Here is a 22,707-nt window from a genome sequence, read left to right as displayed (position 1 = left end):
TTAAAGAAAGAAAAGGCACTTTCCTTTTCTGCTGATCTCAAGATATTAGGATAACTCCCTGAGTTCCAGATAGGCAGTTGGGAGTCCAGTGAGTGCAAGGCCACTTAGGCAATCCTGTGTATGGTATCCTGCCTCCCATTTCTATTTTCTTTCCTTTTTGATAAAAGACCTTGGGAGATTTCAAAAGGTCAGAAGAACTAGCAGAGGTTCAGTGGCTGAGGCCGTAAATGAGCCAATCCTGAGGAGTAACCTGCTTGAGTCATCCCAGCAGTGGATTGACTCAGCAGGTGAGATACCTTTATGCAAGAGAGCATCTTGTCCATTGCCTCTATTGCACCAGGAAGTGAACTCAGTGGGAATAATGTTTGTAGCAACTACCTTAAACTTGAGCCTAGTTTCCACAGGGATTGAGTTGACAGAAGGGAGAACGAGCTTTAGTTTGGGAGATGTTTCTGCATTTTGATTCTTGCTATAACTTTTCAATCAATATCCCTTTTTGAAAGGTAACTAAGGTTAATTGGTTAATTGATGTGGGGAAGGGGATACCCAAATGGGGACTTGAGCTGAAAGCATTAGAAAGATACCTAACCCCCTTAGTCCCCTCTGTGGTCCTGACTTGCCAATGTGGATGGGAATTGAATTAAGGAGTCTAAGTCTATGTAAATTACAGTGGAAAGGGACTAGGTTATAAAAAACTTTAACTGCCAAAGAGAGGAGTTTATATTTGATCCTGGAAGCAGTAGAGAACCTCTACAACTCTTTGACCTATACTATAAGAAAATTCCTTTGTTAGCTGAATGAAGACTGAATTAAAATGGGGAGAGACTTAACTCTTAAGAAGATAAAATAGCCTTCTAAGTGGCCAGCACATATCTAGCAATTAAAAAATATTTGTTATATAAATTTTTAAAAACAACTGGACCCTATTTTGTTACCAGAGAAAGTCTAGATATTGTGATAAAGGAGTCTCTGTGATTTGGACTTTCCATGGATCCTCAAAGGAAGAGGGTCTATCAGCTCACAGGGAAAAAGAACTGTTTTGTCACAGGAACAAAGTATAGAATCTTCTATATGGAAAAAAAATTTTGAAAAGACTCCCACTAACAATGCATTTTAATTTTGAATAAAAGTGCTCCAGAGCACTGCAGAAAAGCAGAGTCAACACATCTTTGTTATTTTTCCCCTAAGGGTTTTTATACATAGGAGCAATCCCCATCCAGACAGAACCAGCCAATGTAAAAATAATAATAATTAAAAGTGATCTCTGATTTGATCAATCCAAAAAGCTGCTCTCCACTTCCTCCTCCCACCCGCACTGTTAATAGCCTGTACCTATGCCCTGACCAGGCACTCTTCTGGCACCCTTTTGAAACTATAACTTGTGGCAGCCACTAGAACCAGGTTACAAAGGAAAAGCAGGCAACCCAAACTAAAAACAGCAAGATCTTGAGGCAAGAAGGGAGAAAGAGTTTGGAAGGAGGAGCTGGGGAGAATTGAACAAGCTATTGAACACAGTACAAAAGGTGGTAGGGAAGGAGGCATGGAAGAAGGTTCAGCAAATAGGAATGGATTGAGGAATCTAAAAAAGAGAAGGAAAAAGAGACGTAAGGGAAGCAAGGAAAGCAGAAGTGGGGGAGGAGGGTGAAAGGGAAGAAGGGAGAGAGAAAGACAGACAGAGAGACAGAGAGACAGACAGAAACAGAGAGAGTATTGGAAGAAAGAAGTGAAAGAATAAGTGAATCTGGGGTAAAGGAGAGGGAGGAAGAAAGGAGTTTGGATTGAAAGATGAATAGACTGGAAGATGGAAGTGGGAGGTAGCTTAATAAGGGAGATAAATAAAACAGTAAGAAAAATAGAAAGGAGACCTGAAGAGTCCATGCCCCGGGAGAAAAGGAGGAGGAGGAGGAGAGCATGCTGTGCAGCTAGGGAGGTGCTTGAAACAGCTTTTGTGACTCCTCCCCTGGTAAAGCTCGGCTCCCAGCCTTCCAGAGCAAAGTCAGTCCAACTGACTCCTACTGGCTTTGAGACTGGTTCACCCACTGGACAGGACTTAACAAAAGCGGGGACAAAAGCAAAGGGTTTAACCTCGCGCCCGCCCGTGCTCCGCTATCGTGATCATTTCAGAACTTCCCGGGACTGTTCTCTACCTACCCACTCCCCAGAATCTTCTGACCCAGAAAAAGAGAGTGGAACCCCTCCTCCCAGGATGCCTGCAGTTAAAGTGCTTCCCAAAGCAGAGGTGAGTCTGAGAGAGATAGAGAACAGTAATGTGTGAGGTGGTGGGGGTGATTTCTAGTGAAAGCATAAAGTACAACCGCTCACTTGGAGATTATTAACTTTGCTTTGGTCTCAACCCCAATTCAAGAAATGAACCCCAAAACCACAGGGAAGCATGAACTTTTCTGTAGTCATTTAATTTCCCTGGGCGCCTCCACAGCACACTCTTGCTCAGTCTGCATGTACCGAGTTTCTTAGTCGTGAGTTAATATTCATTTTTTAAAAAATCATTAATTAGTTGTAAGTGTTGATGGACAGCTTACCCTGAATGGAAAGCGAGAGGGCATCCTCTATTTGACCGAGAACCTGGTCTAAGAGACATTTGGTTTTGACATTTTTAAAAGTTGCTGGCTCCCTTTGAAGCACTTATTGTTATGTTGTTACTTTCCTAGTGAAATCATACTTTAATGAAATTTGCCTCAAAATCTCTTTTAACCTTTTTATTCTTAATAAGAGGAACTGCACCCGCTGGATCAAGAGAGATGGTTGGGGGCTTACTGTAAGTTAATAAGGTCCCAAGAGAAAATATGTGAGGAAGGCAATTGTGCATTTAGATTTCTTTTTTTTCCTTATCAATTTGGCTTTCTGTGGTTCTTTAGGGGCCATTGAGCCGCTTTTCATGGCGAATTACTTGTCTTTTTTTTTAACTTATAGATGGGAAGGGGTCAAAATTGAATTTGAAGGTAACTTTTTTCAATACTTTTTTTAAAAGAAAAAAAAAAAAGAATGGGGCTTTTCCAGTGTTGGCTAACAGTCCCATAAGTACTGCTACAGTAGTCTAAGTTTAGAAGTGGGTTATCACAGTTAATCTGAATTCTTCTAAGATTCTTGCAGTGGGAGGTGCAAATTGATTGTTAAAATGATTTTTAAAAAAAGAAGTCACATTACTTTTTGTGATTATTTTATCCATAGTCAAAGATTAAAAATTTTGCAGATGTGGATGAAAGATTTAATTTCCAGGAATAAATAATATGTCCTTTAGGCATGCATTTCCAATTTAGGTTAGCATGATTTGGTTTGGTTTGGGATTTAATGACATTCCTATCCTTGACACAGAAACCTACACTGGCATTAACATCGGAATTTGTGACATGGAAGAACTATAAATTATGGTTTTCCCTCCTTGTTCTTGGCTTTTAATGTTACTTTTTTCTTTTTTTAAAAACAGAATACAAAATTTAGATGAACTCATTTACGATCAGAGGAATAGATTAAATGTTTCTTTGAGATAGTTTTATTGCATGTACACATTATTTTGTCTTCACACAGTTTGCTGAAAACACGGGTCTAAAAATTTCATGAACTGAATACTTTATTTCCATAACATAATAAGAACATCTTAATAGAAAACTCAAGTACAGAGCTATGGTCTGGATTTTATTTTTATTTTTTTGCAACTCAGAGTAGTGATTCTCAACCTTTTATAAGGTGTACCATCCTTTTACTTTATTTAGTAACATTTGTCATCCCACCTTAAAATTGAATGCATTTATCATTAGTAGTATTCTTTGTTTAACGAAAATGAATTTTGTTTGAGAATCTTTGAAGAGATGGACAATGCCTTCTGAGATGACTGAAGATAGTACAGCTACCTCAAAATCAGGAATTGGATCCTTTATCTTTGGTGACTGGGACCATCACCTTTTAATATTCTAGTTAAAATGAGAATTTTGAAATCTATTACAAAGATTAGGCTGGAATGGTTCAACTATTAGGTAATCAGTCTGCTTTTTGCATTAGTGGGAAATGTGTAATTTCCATTACCTGTCATGACATCTGAATTTTTCTTGCATTTGATCTCATCAATTCTGAAACCACTGTCATCTATCAGGCAAAGGATATTGTTTTGAGGGCTATTTCATCTGATTTTGGAGTCTCTGAGATATACAAATAAAAAGTAAGGTAGGGTAAAGTCATGATATAATATGATTAGGCTTCTATGCATTTATAAATAACACATTTTTCTATGTTATTGACCATCACCACCCTGTACATAATTTTTTTCAGTGTGGTACAAGGGGGAAAACACAGAACCCATAATTAAAGTAACTAGGTTCAAATCCTTGGGTCACTACTTTCTATTTGACTATGGGCAAGTTCCTTTACACCTCTGAGCCTCAATTTCTTTATGGGTAAAAATGAAAAGAATGTTTCTACTACTTCTCTTAGAAGCTTGCTGTGAGTCTAAAATGAGGTCATGTACATTTTTTTTAATTGGAAGATAGACTGAGGTTGTGATTTCATGGATTTATATACTTCCTGTTGTGGAAACTCCCTCTACTGATATATTCCAGCAACCAGCCTGCAATTTATAGTCTTGGAAAGTTATTTGGGGCCACTGAGAGGCTATGATGTGCCTATGGTCACACAGCTGATATGTGTCAGAGGCAGCATCCCTTGAACCCAAGTCTTCCCTATTCCAAGGCTAGATCTCTGTCTACTGAATCACACTGCAATGACTGGCACTTTAAAACTGTAATGCACTATGGAAACGTAAGCTATTATTTCCACTATTTCTAAAGAAGATACAGAGAGATTAAAGCTCTTATGACACCAAAGTCAATTGGGAAGGAGAGGTATAGTGTAAGGTCAATAATAATCATTATGGCTAGTATTTATATAGTGCTTTAAGGTTTGCAGAATGTTTTACATACATTAACATACCTCTTTTTTCTTTTTTTATTATGATTTAACAAGCATGAACAAAAGTGAACATTTCAATGTGAATGGGAAAAGAGGACTATATATAAAATTTTGAAATTTTATTGCATGGTTTTAAAGCACACATTAAATGTAACATAATGGTAGCAAAAATGCCATACATATTTACATCTTCTTCTAAACTTCTTAGTGTTGTTTCTGTGAATTTTAATATTTCATTTACACTCTTTTCTTTATTTTTTTCCCTTCTTTCTTTTTTCCATCACTATTGTTCCTCACTCCCTGCTACTATCTTCCTGAAAATAAAAACATACCCTCATAATAGGTAAATATAGTCAAGTGTAGCCTTGATGTGTGTACTCATGATCGGAGGGCTACTCATTCACCCAAACTTGAACTCATCCTGACAGGTGTGAAATTTCCAGAGCAAGGTACAACACACAACTAAAACAATCCTCTCTAAGGGTACTAGGAGTGACCTTGATAGAAGGGTAAGGGGTATAATTCTACTACTCACCTCCAAGGCTCCTGAATCCCTACTGGCATGCTTCCCATTTATGAGAAATCAGTCACCATGACATCATTTATTCTTAATCACTTTCAAAATAAGACAAAAGCACAAAAAAATCACAACTTTTACTCAATAGAAGCCCAAATCAAGATTAATCCAAATGAGATGCTAAATAGAAAGCAAATGGAAAATTCATTAAAAACACAGCATCCCACCCATAAACCTGGATAATATTCTCTCACCAGTATACACAGTGTTTGTGGGAGGAATTGGGGACAAAGTTATAGAAACATATCGAAGAGACATATGCATGAAGAAACTCATGTGTCAATGACAACTCACAACTCTAGACTACAGTCTTTGATGCCCCCTTATTCTTTGCTTGGGAACAGTCTACACCACAGAATGCCATGACTCTGCCAGCTGTTCTCCTTCTAGTCCTCACTATTCTCCTTCTAGGAAAAGCCACCTGTCTTCTGCTCTTGATCTCAGGAAGCAGTAATAAGCCCTTTTCATTCACAGCCTCCCTTAGCTGGATGTTGAGGGGAAAAGTGCTCTGCCCTTTCAGTGATATCAGATGTTATTAAGATTTTTGATCTTGCCATTACTCACAAAGGTGCCACTTCTGTTTATAAACTCTGAAATTCCCTCATATGATCACAATCTGTTGTCAATCTACCTTTCTTTCACTCTTTCAACCCCAAACTCTGTTCTTCATCATCACAGTAATATCTGATACCTTAATCCCTAAGTTCTTTCAAACCCACTATAGGGGTTATTCAATTCATAACCTCTGCAGTTGCTACACTGTCCTTCTTTCCCCATCTTGACTTCTTAGTGAATTAATTCAGGTCTACACTGTCCTCTTCTCTTGAGTTGCTTTCTTTATTATCCTGTTACTGATCTTGCCCTGCTGAGCTTCACAATTGGATTACTGCTACCATCTCTTGGTTCACACCTCCTCACATAAAGCTGAATGCACCTGGAACAAAATCACAAAGCCAAGCTGACGATCTACTACAAATTTATGTTAAATAATTCTATTTGACCTTATTTTAACAAGACAATTCTTTTATACTTCCCTAATCAATTCACTTTCCCGTTCACCATTTTATCTTTTCTAGACCTTTTCATCCTTCCTCAAACCTCCTATTACTCCATTTTCCCACTCTCTCAACTGAGAATCTTGCCTCATCTTTCACTGAAAAAAAAAACAACCAAAAACAAAAACTGAGGGCATTCACCAAGAGCTCCCTCTTCTCCACTCTCCCTCATCTGTCATCAACCAGATGTCCTCTGCCACTATTTCCTCATTTACTGCTCTCATGTGACAAAATGGCCCTTCTCCTTGCCAAAGCCAACTCTTCTAATGTACAAGTGATCCCATTCCTTTCTGTCTTCTCTAGAAGACTGTCTCCTCAATCATCCCCACTCTCACACATATCTCCAATCTCTCTGTATCTACTGGCAGCTTCCCTATTGTTTACAAATATACCAGGTCTCCTCCATCCTCATAAATAACCTCACTTGATTTGTCCATCCCTGCTAGCTATTGTCTCATATATCTCCTGTGGCTAAACATCCTGAGAAGGTCATCTATAAGTACCTCTGTTTCCTCTTCACTCATTCTCTTTTCAGCCCTCTAAAATCTGGCTTCAAACCTCACCATTCCACAAAACTTGTCCCTCCAAAGTTGCCAATAATCTCTTAATTGCCAAATCCAATGGCCTTTTCTCAATCCTCATTCTTCTTGACCTCTCTGCAGTCTTTGGCACTGTTGATCACCCACTTCTTCTTGATACTGTCTTCTTTCTATGTTTTGGGGACACCACTTTCTCTCTCCTGGTTGCCCTCCTACCTATCAGACTTCTCTTTCTGCCTCCTTTGCTGGATCCTCCTCCAGGTCATGCCTGTTTACTGTAGGTGTCCCACAGATCCTATCTGGATCACTCTTATCTTCTCCCTCTGCTATTTCAGTTGGTGATCTTATCTATCTACTATCAGCTCTCATGGAGCTGATCCCAATCTCCATCCTCTTTCCTAACGACTAGACTCACATCTCCAACAGCCTATTAGATATCTCTAACTAGACCCCCTACTGACAATTTAAATTCAACACGACCAAAACTGAACTGATTATCTTTTCCCCAAAAATTTCCCACCACTGAACTTCATTATTACTATTTTTAAATTGTTATTTGTTTTATTCTAGGCTTAAGAAAGAAAACAAGCATTTGCATAACATAATAGAATAGAAAAAATCGGTTGTAAATGAAACTGCAAATCTATTATGTACAACTTGCTATTCCTTTTAAATATATAATAAAGTTATCATGTAACTTTATTTTTTCCCCTTTTTTTCCCTCCCCCCACCCTGCTCTAGAGATGGCTACCATTAGACACAAATATGTATGTGTATATGTATGTATGTACATATATATATATATATGTACATACATACATATAAATGTGAAACCATTCTATATATACTTCTATTTATCAGTTCTGTCTCTGGATACAGTCAGCATCTTCCTTCATGTGTCCTCAGTAGTTAATTTAGGTATTTATAGCAGTCAAAATGATTTAGTCACTCAAAGTTGTTCTTAAAACAATATTGCTATTACTGTATACAATGTTCTCTTGGTTCTGTTCATTTCACTTCATTATTTCGTGCAAGTCTTTCCATGTTTTTCTCTAAAACATTGAGCTCATCATTTCTTATAGCATAGTAGTATTCCATCATGATCAAATATCACAATTTGCAGAGCCATTTCCCAAGTGATGGGCATCCCCACAGTTTCCAGTTCTTTGTCACTAGAAAGATAGCAGCTATAAACATTTTAGAACATACAGGTTCTTTTCCTTTTTCCGTAATCATCTTGGGAAACAGACCTAGTAATGATATTGCTGGGTCAAAGGATATAGGAAGTTTAATAGCTTTTTGGGCATAATTCCAGATCATTCTCCAAAATGGTTAGATCAATTCACAGTTCCACCAATAGTGAATTAGTGTCCCAATTTTTTCACATCCTCTCCAACATTTGTTGCTTTCCCCTGCTATCATTTTAGCCCATCTAACAAATGTAAAATGATATCTCAAGGTTGTTTTAATTTGCATTGTTGAGGCTATCACCTCACCACTAAAGCTTACTCTTCCCTATTCCTAATTTGTTGCCAATTGCTATTGATTTTACCTCCACAACATCTCTCATATGTACTCCTTTTCTCCTTTGCTGCTGCTGCTACTACTGTGGTACAGGTGATCAGCACCTCATGCCTACTACGTTACTCTCCCTGTCTATAGTCTCTCACCATTTCCTTCCATCCTCTATTTTGCTATTAAATTAAACTTTAAAAAGTGTGGTTATGATTATGTCACCTCCCTATTCAATAAATTCCAGTGGTCTCCCTTCACCTCCAGGATCAAATATAAAATAATTTGTGTGGCATTCAAAGCCCTTCATAACTTGGCCCCCTCCTACCTTTTCAGTCTTCTTATATCTTACTTACCCCATATACTCCACATTGCATTAATACTGGCTTTCTTCCTGTTCCTCGAATAAGACATTCCATCTCCCAACTCCAGCATTTTCATTGGCTGTCCCTCATGCCTGGAATGAATGTTCTTCCTCTTCAATCCAGCCAGCTGATTTCCCTGGCTTTTTTTAAGTCTCAACTAAAATCCCACCACTTATAGGAAGCCATCCTGAGCCCTCTTAATTCTAGTGCCTTCCTACTGTTATTTCCTATTTATCCTGTTTATAGCTTGCTCTGTATGTATTTGTTTTCATGTTGCCTCTCCCATTAGATTATAAGCTCCTTGAGGGCAGACATTGTCTTTATATCCTTTTGTATCCTATCCATTGTTATTGATTCATTATACGTATTTGTTTGCATGTTGTCTACCCCATGAGACTAAAAGTTTCATGAGAGCAGAGGCTGTCTTTTTGTTTCTTTTTCCCCTTTCCCCACCCCCCCAGCATTTAACACAGCAACTAGAACATAATAGGCACTTGATAAATGTTTGTTGACTGACTGACTGGAGAGCTACCAAACTCCTCAGATCTGCAAACAGAAGAACACTCTACTTTGTCCAATCAACTCCAGTATTTTTCTCACAGCAAAGCACAACCAGGGACCCCCTCTTCTAAGGCTATACCTGACTCTAGAGAACAGTAAATTAGGGAGCTCTATGCATAGCAACAAGTTACAGATTATAACAACAGGTTATGGCTTCTATCTGAGATATACATAGCATGTGTGTGTGTGTGTGTGTGTGTGTGTGTGTATTCAAAAGAAGGAAAATATATACACACATATATACATATATGTGTATGTGTGTGTGTGTATATATATATATATTCAAAAGAGGGAAAATATATGCACACATATATATACATATATGTGTATATATGCCATCAATCAATAAACATTTATTAAGCACCTACTGTGTACCAGACACTATGCTATGAGCTAGAGATACAAAAAAGGCAAAAGACAGTCTTTCCCTGAAAGAGCTTACAATCTAATTGGGGAGACAAAAATGCAGGCAAATTTATACAAAGCAAACTATATACAGGATAAATAAGAGATAATTAAAATAGGGAAGGCACTGGAATTAAGAGGGGTTGGGGAAGGCTTCCTGTAAAAGGTGAGATTTTAATTGAAACTTAAAGGAAGCCAGAGAGGTCAGTAGTCTGAGCAGAGGAGGAAGAATGTTCCAGGCATGGGAGACAACCAAGATGATGCCCAGAGATGTGTCTTGTTTGTGAAACAACCAGAAGACCATTGTCACAATAGAAGAGCGTGTGTTGGGAAGTAAGGTATGAGATTACTGGAAAGGTAGGATGGGGCTAGGTTATGAAAAACTTCACATCAAAGCCTCGTGGTGGGTAATGACTCATTTATTTACTTATGAGATAAAATGTCAGATATCCTCCCTTCTTTCAGACAGGAACCCAACAGTCCTTATATATTCATCCCATAGTGCTTAAAAAGACATATGATTTCCAATATTGTCAATTATAAACTCTACAACTCTAAAAATTAATCACATCTAAATGAGCTGTTGGACCATACATCTTTTATGCCATGTTATCTCAGTCAAACCTGCCATTTCAGGGCATTTATGTTAAGGGAAATTGTCTATCTGGTCCTCTGGATCTCTCCTCAAAAATTTATCACATATTGATTTTTATGAGTTTTTCTTTATACAAATATTCACTGTACCTTTAAGCAACCAGATTATATACATATGAAAGGGGCAGCAAAACACAGCCCACAACAAAACAGGGGACAAGCCTGTCTTGGCCCTCTGTTTTTCACTCTCAAGCCATAGAGAACACAAGGAAAACAAATTCACACATTGACAGTGTCTGAAAACATGCTATGTTCTGTATCTATAGTAAATTAACTCTGTACCAAAATGGGGGAAGCATGTATAATGGAGGCTTAGTGTATGCCCAGACCACCTAAGCTAAGGGCATCCACTTGAGACACACTTGGAAACTGCTACTGGGGTGCAGTAGGACCGTCATAGGCCTGGACCTTCTGGTTGACATGGTTGGGAGCAAACTCTTTCCATTGGCTGCAGTTTCCTTTCTCTTTAAAGGTACCTGACTGAGGCACAGTTTCTCGCTGTTTCCAGCATGTCTAGTGGTGGAGGACTCCTTAACTCACAGTGGGGAGGAAGATTTTAGGGTCTTCCTTTAGTCTGGGTGGCCTTGAGAAATGGGCTTAGGTGATGCAGAGAATAGAGTTCCTGACCTGGAATCTTGGTTTCTGGTTGCAATATCTGGCCTGAATCCTGGGCCCCAAGACTCCCATGTGTGAAGTATAAAAGATTAAAGAGACATAGTTTCTGGGGAATTAATCATGTAATTAATCATGCTAGCATATAATTAATAAAAGGGGTCAGTGCTATTCTTGAATACCAAAGACCCCTCATGAAACCCACTCAACGCTTATATGGCCTTCGAAGAATAGGTGTTCCCGAGGGTGACAATCAATTCTGATTGGTTAGCAAGTAATGAGAGAATGAATATTATAATGAGAGGTGAATCTATTCTAATGAGGGACTGTGGGAATGTGACTTTGATTATGTCATTTACTTCCAGACCACCCCCAACCATGGGCAATCTAGGCAAAGAATTTATCCCCACTAGAGCCTGAATAGAGCACAGTGGGCTGGAATTCATCTTAGATTAAATTCTTTTTAAGGTTCTCTAGTTGTGTGGGGCAATAAGTCCAACACTTTATCTCATCATTCAACCTGCCCTTCAGAGAACTAAGCTTTGACTTAATCTCCAAATGAGAAAAGGAAAAATCTAGATCTCCCCAAGATTTAGTTATTTAATAATAATTTCTCTCACATACTTGAGCTCCCTAGTTGGGGTCTTCAATTCCTGCAACTAGAACAAAAATGACAAATGAAGCAAATGAAATTTCAGCCCATTTCTCAGGGTTACCTCGACAGAGGCCCTCAGGCCTTCCTCCCTTGTCTCATGGTGTCAGTGAAATGCTTCCTGTGAGTGAAAGAGTCCTTGACCACTGGAAAGAATGACTGTGCCTCAGTCAAACAGATTTTAAAACTCAGAAAGTAGCAGCCAATGGAGAGAGACTGCTACCAATCATGTAGTAAAGTCAACCCAGAATGTCCATGTCTTTGCCAGTCCTCATGTATACCGAAAATAGGTTCTGTGGGTACCTCCTTATGAGATGGTTTAGGCATGTGCAAGGTCCCTGTTGCACTCATTTTATCATCTGTCTTTTTGAGCCATAGTTCATCATTTACTTGTTTAAAGTCCTTAATTCTTTCTAAATGGTTTTCCTTTTGATCATTATAACCATTGTAGAAATTCTCTTCCTGCTTCTGTTCACTTTACTCTGCATCAGTTCATTCAAGTCTTCCCACTTTTTTTGAATCCATGACTTTTGTCATGTTTTACAATTCAATGTTTTTATATTCAAATTACAAAAGTTGTTCAAACATTCCCAAATTGTTGAGCATTCACTTTGTTTCCAGCTCTTTCCTACAAAAAAAGTACTAATTATTATTAAATCATTGGTATGAATTATTAAAGTACTTATTAAAAGTAATTATTAGTATCATTTTTCCATTTTTGCCTTCTTTGTCCATATGATGGTTATGAGGTGAAGCCCTAAATTCTTTTAATTTCTGGTTATCTTTTTATTAATAATTGTAGCATTTTTAATATGACTGTTGGTGTTTTATTTTTGTACTTTTAAAATTGTCTCCTTTGCCCATTTACCTATTAGGGAGTAGCTCTTATTTTTATCAAACACTATTTCATCTACTGTGCATGTACTGACATGAGCATGTAATTTTTATTATCCTTGTTATCAATAGGGTCTATCATGTTTATAGTTCTCCACATATTGAATCAACCATGAATTCATGGTATAAATCAAACCTGATCAAGCTGAATTATATCATTAAAATATTGGCTTTTGCTAATATGTTATTCAATATGTGTATAGCAATATGCCTCAGAAATATTGTTTTATAGTTTTATTCCTCTACTTTATCTGTCCCAGGCTCAGCTATCTTATTTATGTCATGCAGGATCTTTTGTAGGAAGTCTTCTTTCTCTTGTTTTGCAACAACAAAAACATATTAAAGTTCAGAATGTGGGAGTGAGGGAGTGTCATAGGAGGTTTTGGGAAGGAGGAAAAGGTTTAGAAAAGCTACTGTGATAAATAAGATAGTGAATCATTCTGAAATGAAGGTTCAGTTGAGATTATGTAACATAAATTTATAGTGAATCCAATCAGCACAATTTTGAATTTTTCTCCATGTTCTTTCAACAGCATATGAAGTGGTTACTAGAGGTGTTATCATTTCTCTTTTATAAATGAAGAAAATAAGACTCAAAGAAGTTAAAGAACTTTGCCCATCATTACAGTTAAACTGACTAATAATAAACTTACTAATAGCATATAGCCCAACCAATCCATTGATTTTCCATTTTTCAATCAAAATTTTGTTTTATGCTGACACAGCCATGGGAAGCAAGCAAGATCACCCCTTTTATCAGTGAGTGAATTCCAAACTTAAGTCTTGAGGACACCATTCCATTACTCATCATGAAATTTCTTAATAATAGCCCAAGTAGAGCAAGTCATCTTAATATCTTCAGTTAGAATAATGTCACAAGGAGCAGGATATTTCTGCAGAAGAGCTAAAGTTCCTGCCACTTTTTCAGGTTAAGGATTCATAAAGAGGGTCTGCACATTTAGAAACTTGAATCAGAGAATCCTTAGGGATCATCTAACCCAAACACTGACTAGATGTATAATCTTAGACAAGGCATTCTCTGAGTCTCAGTTTCCTCATCTGTAAAACAGGGATACACATTTTAAGTAATGATGTGCCCCTTTGTAGCTCCAACTCATTATGCAAATATAAGCTTTTATCATTACTAAATATAATTGATGTCAATATTCAATCTTACTTAGCCACCTAAGTAGAGCCACCATAGAATTGTCTCTAGTTCCTGTTTAGGAACAGGAGACTTGATGAGATAGAATACATAATGAGGCATTGAAGAAGAGAAGAAGAAAATACCATATGCTCATTTTCATTGAATTATAATTGTGATGTCAACGACCAAAGTTTAGCTCATTAAAATGCTATTTCAAAGATCAAAGTTTTTAAGAAATTTGACATTTATGCATGTTATTCTTTTCTGAGAAAGTAGGGAACAATCTTGTTAATCTTGTTAATAAAAGCAAAGTTATGTCTTCTAAGAGAGAAACCAGAAACCACGATTTAGCCATTTTTTAAAAGTTACATGCCAATACCAATTTTTTATTTCTTTTCAAAATTATGTGAATTAAATGAAACAGAAATAGCTTATTCTAGCTTTCTAGGAAACATTACTTGGGAGCTATTGTTGATATCCTAAGAGTCTGGATGAGCTGTTTAACTTCAGATAAAGAATGAGGCCCTCGATTTCTCAGATACTTGTCATTTTCTGACATATGTCAGCCAAAGGATATTTTCCCATCATTTCATAAGCCTTTTCATTTTTTGAAGGAACTGGCTAAATTTTAAATAGAAATATTTGTCTTTCCCTCCTTTTTTGGTTTGTTTATTATTTTAAGTTGCCCCATATAGAGAAAATGAACCATTAATACATAATGGAAGATGGACATCTGGAATTGATTCTGGATAAAACTATTCTCCTCTGCCTGGCTTTTCTTTTCTCAGGATTTTAATTTAAATTTTTTGTTTTCTGAATGTGACAGACTTCAAAAAACATGAACATATCTATGTACAGAGGAGAACTGTGAGAAAAGATTATATATGAAACTGCAAATCTCTTATATACAGCTTGATTTTTGAAGTATAAAATAAATTCAACATCTTTGTTCCAAAGCTATGTTTTGTCTCTCTCTGAACTTTCATTTATTCCTTTCTGTGCATTTAAAAAAATATATTTCATTGATATTCTTTTCTTTCTTTTCTATTTATTTGGTGATGCTTTCACTTTTCACCTCTTTCTCAATTCTCTGCCCCTATCTCCTACCCTCTCTCTCTCCTCCCAAAAACTGCCCTTGTAACAAATAAATTCGGTGAAGCAAAACATATTGGTCTAAAAATATATGTTTCATTCTAAACCTTTAATCTATGGCATTTCTGTCAAAAGGTGGGAAGCATACATCATCATCAGTCCTCTGGAGTGCTGCTATAGCATTAATCAACATTGCATTTCTTTGAGCTCTTAAGTGTTTCAAACTCATTGCTTGCTTAGAACTGCATATTTGACAAGTTTAACCATACTGACTTTTCAATTAAAGGCTTCAGACCAGCATCCCCCAGCCAATTAAATAGCTAGCATTTATATATTGCTCTGATGTTTACAAAGTGCTTTACATATGTCATCTTGATGAATCATCATAGGTCAATGTTATTAAGATCCCTAATTTACAGATGAGGAAACTGAGGCTGAGAGAATTTAAGTGACTTGACCAGGGTCACAGAACTAGTAATAATTTGAGACAGGATGTAAACTTGAGTCTTCCTGAGTCCAAATCTAATTCTTTATCTGTAATTACATCTCCCACCTGCCCACTCTAACTGGTTTTCTTGCACTGTGTTGTCATAACTTCTATTCCCCTGATGCTCTGTATTCCCAAATAAAATGACTTTGGCCATACTTTCATATCCCCGTAGGTTTGCTGTAGGCTCTTTCTGTTGAGTCAATGTGACCAGTGGAGGTTTCCGCCTTTCCTTCAGTGGGCCCTCCACAAGAAATTTTCCCAGGGGTACTTAAAGCTGTGTTTTCCTGAGTGTCAACACTTTTCCCACAACCAAACCAGTCATCAAGGTTTTCAATTTTTCTTATCAACTGCTTACAAGTAAATTGTTTGTGGACTTTGATAATACTTAACAAATGTGTTGCCAAGGCTTTGGTCCTTGCAAACCTTTGTCCACATATCTGACCTTGTCTACTTTTGCAATTTTACCACATCTCCTACTATAAGTCTCCTAGATTTGAGTCACAAATTCAGCAGACCTTTCCCTCTGTGCTACGTGGTTGTGGTTGAGACAAATGAAAAACCCAAGAAATAGAGTTTCTGGGTAATTAATAATCAATTTATTAATTAGACTAGCTAAAAATAAATCGATGGTCAGTGGTTTCTCTTGGTAACCAAAGATACCTAATGGAGACACTGAATGCCTTAAATATTTTTTGAAGGGGAACATCCCAACAAGAGAAATCAACCTGGATTGGTGGACAGTTAATGAAAGGGTAGACTTTTCTTTTTGGCTAGGCCATTGGGTCAGATTTGAACTCAGGTCCTCCTGATTCCAAGGCTGGTGCTCTATCCACTGTGCCACCTAGTTGCCCTGAAAGGGTAGACTTTTAAATGAGAAGGTGGGTTAAAAGCCTTCAGCTCCTCCTGCTGAGAACATGGTTCAATCATGAGACTCAGTCACCTCCAGTATTTATTATTCTTATGGAATATATACACAGATAAATACAGATATACTTATATGGATAGGTACATGTATATGTGAGCTTGTAAACATATTATACAAAAATATTCAATTTGAGAAACATTTATTATGTACCTACTATGTATCAGGCACTGTGCTGGAACCAAAGCAACCAAAGATTGTCCCAGCCTTCAAGGAGCATACAATCGTATGTGTGTGTATGTGTGTGTGTGTGTGTGTGTGTGTGTGTGTGTGTGTGTGTAATGTATGCATAAATATATAAACATACACACACACACACACACACACACATACACACACACACACACACACACACACACACACACATACAGACACACCTTGAGGGGAATTTGGAGAAAGAGTAAACTATTGACTGGAAACTTCTGTCCAAGTTCTTTGCTCTAAGATGCCTAGAAGGACCTGGATCTTTCCTTTCTCTACCATACTTGAGTCTTCCCTTTCTCTCTGTCTTTCTATCTCATCTGTCTCCATTTTTCTAGACCTTGACTTATTGAATTCCAGGTAGGGCTGAAGACTGTCATTTTGCTTGGATCATGCAGTTCCACTTCCCTTCCTTCAGTTCATCCCCTCACAAAACGTTTATATAATTTTAAAATTCATTGGTAGTTCATCTTCTGACTCAGAGATCATGATGGTCCAAATCACTTTCAGGACTGAGAAGCAATGCTTGTTCCTCTGAACCCCAAACCCCAGAATGACAATCACTTCTGCATGAGCCTCTGGAAACAACAAGATTGTCGTTCTCCTCAGGAAGGTCCTTCCTCTATTGTATCAGAAAATGAGGTCGAAAATCTAGTGAGGAGGAATGATAAGCATTCACACAGCCAATATTCTGGGTGAGTGATTTGATTGCGAGTTGGACAAACAAAAGGAAGGAGGCAGAATGGAGGCTAGACAAGCAGATTAGAGATGGGAAGTGACCTGTGGGTTTGGTATTGGAGAAGAACTAGGCTCTACTGTTGCCACAGCAACCTTTATCTCAGATAGAATATGAGACCGATGCTACCTCTAACAGAGAATAGCAGATAGTAGACAAACTGAGATCTGGGAAGGACCTTCACTTAAAAAGGTCAAGGTCTCCTACTACATCCAAGCCATGGCCAGTTGTCCTGACCTATGTCTTGCTACTGGTCTCTAATGACTCTGATGACTTTCCACACGCAGCTCTGCCTCACTTAAATCCAATTCACTCTCAAGTCAAGATATCACCCTCCTGATGTCATCGGTCCTCTTCAAGAATGAAGGACAAATAACAACATGCTGATGGTAAAGTCTCTCCCTCTTTTTGTCAGAGATGGCAGATGTTAAATCCATGTTAAATAATGTGCACATTATTATTAAAGTCTATGTGCACATTCCATTTTAATTAAAACCACTACCAGATTCAGTGAAGATTTATCATCAGTCTTAACTGGTTTTGATCTATATGCTTCACTGTTGTGTAGGGAAAGCCACAGGGAAAGATGCTGTGATGGCTAGGTATACAAATGAAACAAAAGGGGCAGAAGTTTAGATCCTAAACCTCTCCCTTGGGCATAATCCAGGTAAAACAGTGGCCTTAGGGGAAAGAGCCTTGGAAAACAAAAGAATGATTCAGGCAAGTTACATATATGTTCAGAGAACTTCAGAAATGGGAAAGCATCTTAAAGGTTATAGATGAAGGAAGAAGCCAAGAGAGATTCCTTGCAATATGACAATCATTAAGTCCCTACTGTATTCAGAACACTCTACTGGGAGCTGGCTGATGTTCAAAGCTTAGATAAGACATGAGTCCTGGCTTTAATGAATTCACGATCGTTATGATATGATTATTAATTGCTTCTTATTTATTCCTTCACACCTTTTCAGAGTGTCACAATAGGTCTCCTGAAGTTCCACAATTGAAGTTGTCTGAACTTGCAGGAAAAGATGTTCAGTTAAAAAGCAATGAAGCTTTTGGAATTCAGAAATCCTGTAACCCTACATTGTGACTGATGAGCATATAAACACCAAAAAGACCAGAATATTTTTACAAATTCGTAAGTGACCTAGAACAAAGCCCCCACTATATATCTAATTTTTTTAATTTAATTTTTTTTTTAGGCAATTGGGGTTAAGTGACTTGCCCAGGGTCACACAGCTAGTAAGTGTCAAGTGTTTGGTCTGAGGCTGGATTTGAACTCAGGTCCTCCTGACTTCAGGGCCGGTGCTCTATCCACTGTACCACCTAGCTGCCCCTCCACTATGTATCTAAGAATGACCTTGGCATAGCTTTATAAATCCTAGTAGGGTTTTATAGACCATTAAAACCTGTTGGGTTTTTCCTTTGCTTCTAATGCCCTCAGCCTGAATCAAAATATAAGACTCTTACTTCCTTCAAAGGGAAATCAGTAAAGTCATTATAAAATTGGCAGTCATTGAAATGCCCTATACTTCTCAGTGATGGTGGTGACCTCAGTGGATGAAACCTCCAAATCTGGCATATTTTAAAAATGCCAGGCCCAGCAAGGAAAGAAGAGTCATCCTTGTGACTATGATTCAAATTCAAGGCCTCAGTTTGTACAGGCAAGAGTTCTGTTAGAGCTAGTAGTTAACTTCTTTCATCATAATACACAGTGGGATGTTTCAGGGTAGCTTCCTTTTGTTTTAATTCAAATTCTAAATACATAAGGGACATTAATTTAAAATGAGTCCTTTTTAAAATATTTCCCTTTTGATGGATATGCTATGACACTAATACTGTATTTATTATTCTGCTCACCAATTCTGTGAAAAAAATGCATTATTTTATCCATTCAGTAGAGGAAACAAAGGGGATTAGGGTGGGAAGTGCCTTACTCAGGGTCATAAAACAAATCTATTGTAGAACTAGAATTGTAGTAAGTCCCAGTACTCGTTAATAGCCTACTTACTAGTGGGCTTCCTTCTCGTATTTTAAAAATGAATTTGAAGGTACTTTTTTCAGATTAGATGATCTCCTTTTTTGCTTTGTAGTTATATTTGCGGTTCATTATGGTCATTTTTTAAAGTGCTTAAACTGAAATTTGAGTGATTTTACTTAAGACTTTGGCATCTATGTGACCTTGGAAAATAACATTCCTGTTTCTAGGCATGATATGTAAATTTAGCAGCTTAACTAAATTACTTTCCAACTCTAAATGAGGTGATCTTGTACTCTAAGGTAAATTTGCCTTTTTCCTCCTTTAATCTTAAATGGTAATATAATATGGTATATTACATACATAGCATATGGCATAATATAAAATGATAATATAATATAAATTTCATTTTAATTTTTACTTTTTTTTTCTCCACACAGTTTTAGGGCTAATTCTTAACCAACATTACTAGTGTCAACTATGGAGGACCCACAATGGTTCACACTAGCAATCAAGAAAGCAGGCAATATGAAGGAGTTGAGTCTCTGGATGCCTTTTTCTCATTAAGTAATGTAGTCAGATATAAACACAACAAATGCCATATTAACTCCAATATACAGCCCATCCATCCATCCATCTACAATGTTCTATCTTCAGGAATGGCATTAGATGAAATGATATATTAGATGTGAAGCACCTCTGGAGAACATTATAGCATTTTTCAGCTTTGTACCTCAGCACCTACAGCATAGTAGATGCTTAATGAATGTTCATTGAATTTTCCTGCATAGTGAGTGACGTGATTTCCTGCATTATGTCACCTTAAAAGTTTAGGGGTCTGTGGCAATGATGCGTTGTTACTGTTAATTCTTTGAAGTGGAGCACTAAGAGTACAATGTACATGGATTTAGTTCCCATCTTCACTATTTCTTTGATATGAGAAAATCTTTCATTTCTTTCTTTGTGAAATGGAGATGATAATTGCCAGCTACCTCGGGGGTATTCAGAGGATTAATTAGGTAGCATTTGTAAGCTTTGAGATCACCAGATGAAAGGCTCTATTTAAGTGTGCATGCCATTATATGATTAAATGGGCTTGGCACTCATACTGTCAATTTCCCAATCCAGAGCAGCTCTAGACAGCGATACTAAATTATGGTTAATGGCATCCTTCAATCACCTATAAGCTTGATGTGTGTGTATAAAATAATTTTATTGATATCTTTTGTTTATACAATACCTTTGTTCCAAGTATGTTACTCTCTGCTACCCACACCCACAAAGCCACCCCATTACAACCAAGAATTAAAAGATGGGGGGAAATAGCAGTTTAACAAAACCAACACATCAATCAAAACCAACTTTATAAGCTATATTCTACCTCCATATTCCCCCATTTCTCCAAAGGAGAGAGAGAAGCATGTTCTGGTTTTTCTTATTCGGGAATCAAGGATAGTTATTATAAACAGATATTGTTTAATTTTGATTTTTGTTATTCTTTCCATTTACATTACTGTAGTCATAGTGTATAATGTTTTCTTTGTTCTGCTTGCTTTGCTCTGTATCATTTCATATTAGTATTTTTGAAGTCTCCCTGTATGCTTCTTATTAATCATTTTTTAAGGTACAATAATATTCCATTAAATTCATGAACTATTATTGACTTAGTCATTCCCCAGTCAATAAGTATTTACTTTGTTTCCAGTTTTTTGCTACCACAAAAAATAATGCTATAAAATTTAGATATACATAGGGCCTTTTATTTTTGTCATTGACCACCCATATTCTTGGCAGTGGAATTTCTGGGTCAAAGGATAAAAAACATTCTGGTAATTGAGTAATTTAAAATTTCTTTCCAGAATGGTTGGATTGAATCACAATGCAGCCAACAATTTGTGTGTCTGTCTTCCTAAAACTTCTATAGCATTCACTATTCCCATCTTTTGTCACGTTGGGGCTCTTTTTGGAGGTTTGAGGTGAAACCTCAGAAGAGTTGTTTTGATTTGTACTTCCCTTGCTACTATAATTTGTAGCAACCTTACATATAGTGGTTAGTATTTTTCAATTCTTTTTTGAGAATTATTTGTTAATTTATTTTGGCCACTAATTCTTACTTGGCCACTTACTGACCATTGTGAAAAGGCTTTTTGGTGTTATATATTTGTGTTCTTTCCAATATGTATATGAATAGTAGATACATATCAGAGACAAAGGATGAAATTTTTTTCAGTCTCCCCACTTCACTTTTTAATCTAGATGTCTTCACTCAATTAATGGAAAAGCATTTCAATTTCATGTAACTGAAATAATCTTTTATCCATTCCTTGCTTATTTAACAATTCCTTATTTACTTAGCAATTATTCTCCCAAATGAATTATTAACCAAGCAAGAGTTAGAAGTAACCAAAAACCATTATCCAATATATATGGGGCCAAAGAATATGAGTAGTTATCAAAAATTGCAAAATATCAACATTCATACGAAAGAATGCACCAAATTACTGGTAACAAGAAAAATCCAAATCAAAACAGTGCTGAGGTTTCACTCTACATTGACAAAGATGAGAGTTGTGGAAAGATACATTAACGCATTTTGGGCAGGGCTGCATATTTGTCCAACCACTCTGGAAAGCAATTTGGAATATGAAAAGAGAGTGTTACTAAAATATCTATACCCCTTGACTCAGTGGTTTTACACCTAAATGTATTAATAAATCAAATTGTTATTGAGTGTATATATCAGGTACTCTATTAGGCACTAGGGATACAAATTCAATGAATGAAATAATTCCTTCCTTCAAGAAATTTATATCCTATTGTGGGAGACAAGAAGACAATATGTGTCTGTGTATGTGTATTAATATTTTCTTAAATTTTTATTCTGTATATTTACATATAATCACAAAATAAATACATAGAGAGTAAAAATGGAAAAGTACAAGGTAGTTTAAGAGGAAGAACACTAGCAGTTGGGAAGTTCAGGAAAAGTTTCATGTAGCAGGTAAGGTCTTTGTGCTATGTTTTAAAGAAGAGTATTTTGTGGGGTGGAGGTGAGGAAGAAGTGCATTTGAGGCATAGGGAAAAGCCATTTCAAAGGCACTGGCACAGGAGATAGAATACTGCATGTAAGAAACAAAAAGAAAGCCAGTTTAAATGAATAGCTCAAGCTTCAAAGTACTTCAGAAAAGGTACCGGAAAGTCTATGCTTCTGATAACTCAGAAATTAGGAGCTGAGAAATTGCACTAAATGAGAGGTACCTTCTCAGTGTGCCTCAGTCCCCTCCACTTGGGGGTTAGATCCTAAAGATGGCACTGAGTGTGAATCCAACCAAGCCTGCAAAGAACCTATCACCACAGTACGTCTTGAAATTCATACAGTCAAAGCCAAAAGA

The 22,707-nt window shown here is 37.0% G+C and overlaps 1 protein-coding gene across 1 annotated transcript in view; it reads left to right on the top strand.

The window, feature by feature from the left end:
* The first annotated feature begins 1,645 nt into the window (after window positions 1-1,645).
* Window positions 1,646-22,707, top strand: part of S1PR3 (sphingosine-1-phosphate receptor 3) — a 30,916-nt gene continuing 9,854 nt past the window's right edge. Inside the window, exon 1 of the mRNA XM_021009516.2 lies at window positions 1,646-2,239. The gene's annotated coding sequence lies outside the window, so the exon portion shown is untranslated. The remainder of the gene's footprint in view (window positions 2,240-22,707) is intronic.

Source organism: Phascolarctos cinereus, unplaced genomic scaffold, assembly GCF_003287225.1.
Source record: "Phascolarctos cinereus isolate Bilbo 61053 unplaced genomic scaffold, phaCin_HiC Scaffold_4;HRSCAF=312, whole genome shotgun sequence".
Taxonomy (NCBI): domain Eukaryota; kingdom Metazoa; phylum Chordata; class Mammalia; order Diprotodontia; family Phascolarctidae; genus Phascolarctos; species Phascolarctos cinereus.
Note: the sequence above shows the minus strand (reverse complement) of the source record. Positions and strands in the feature narration are given on the sequence as shown.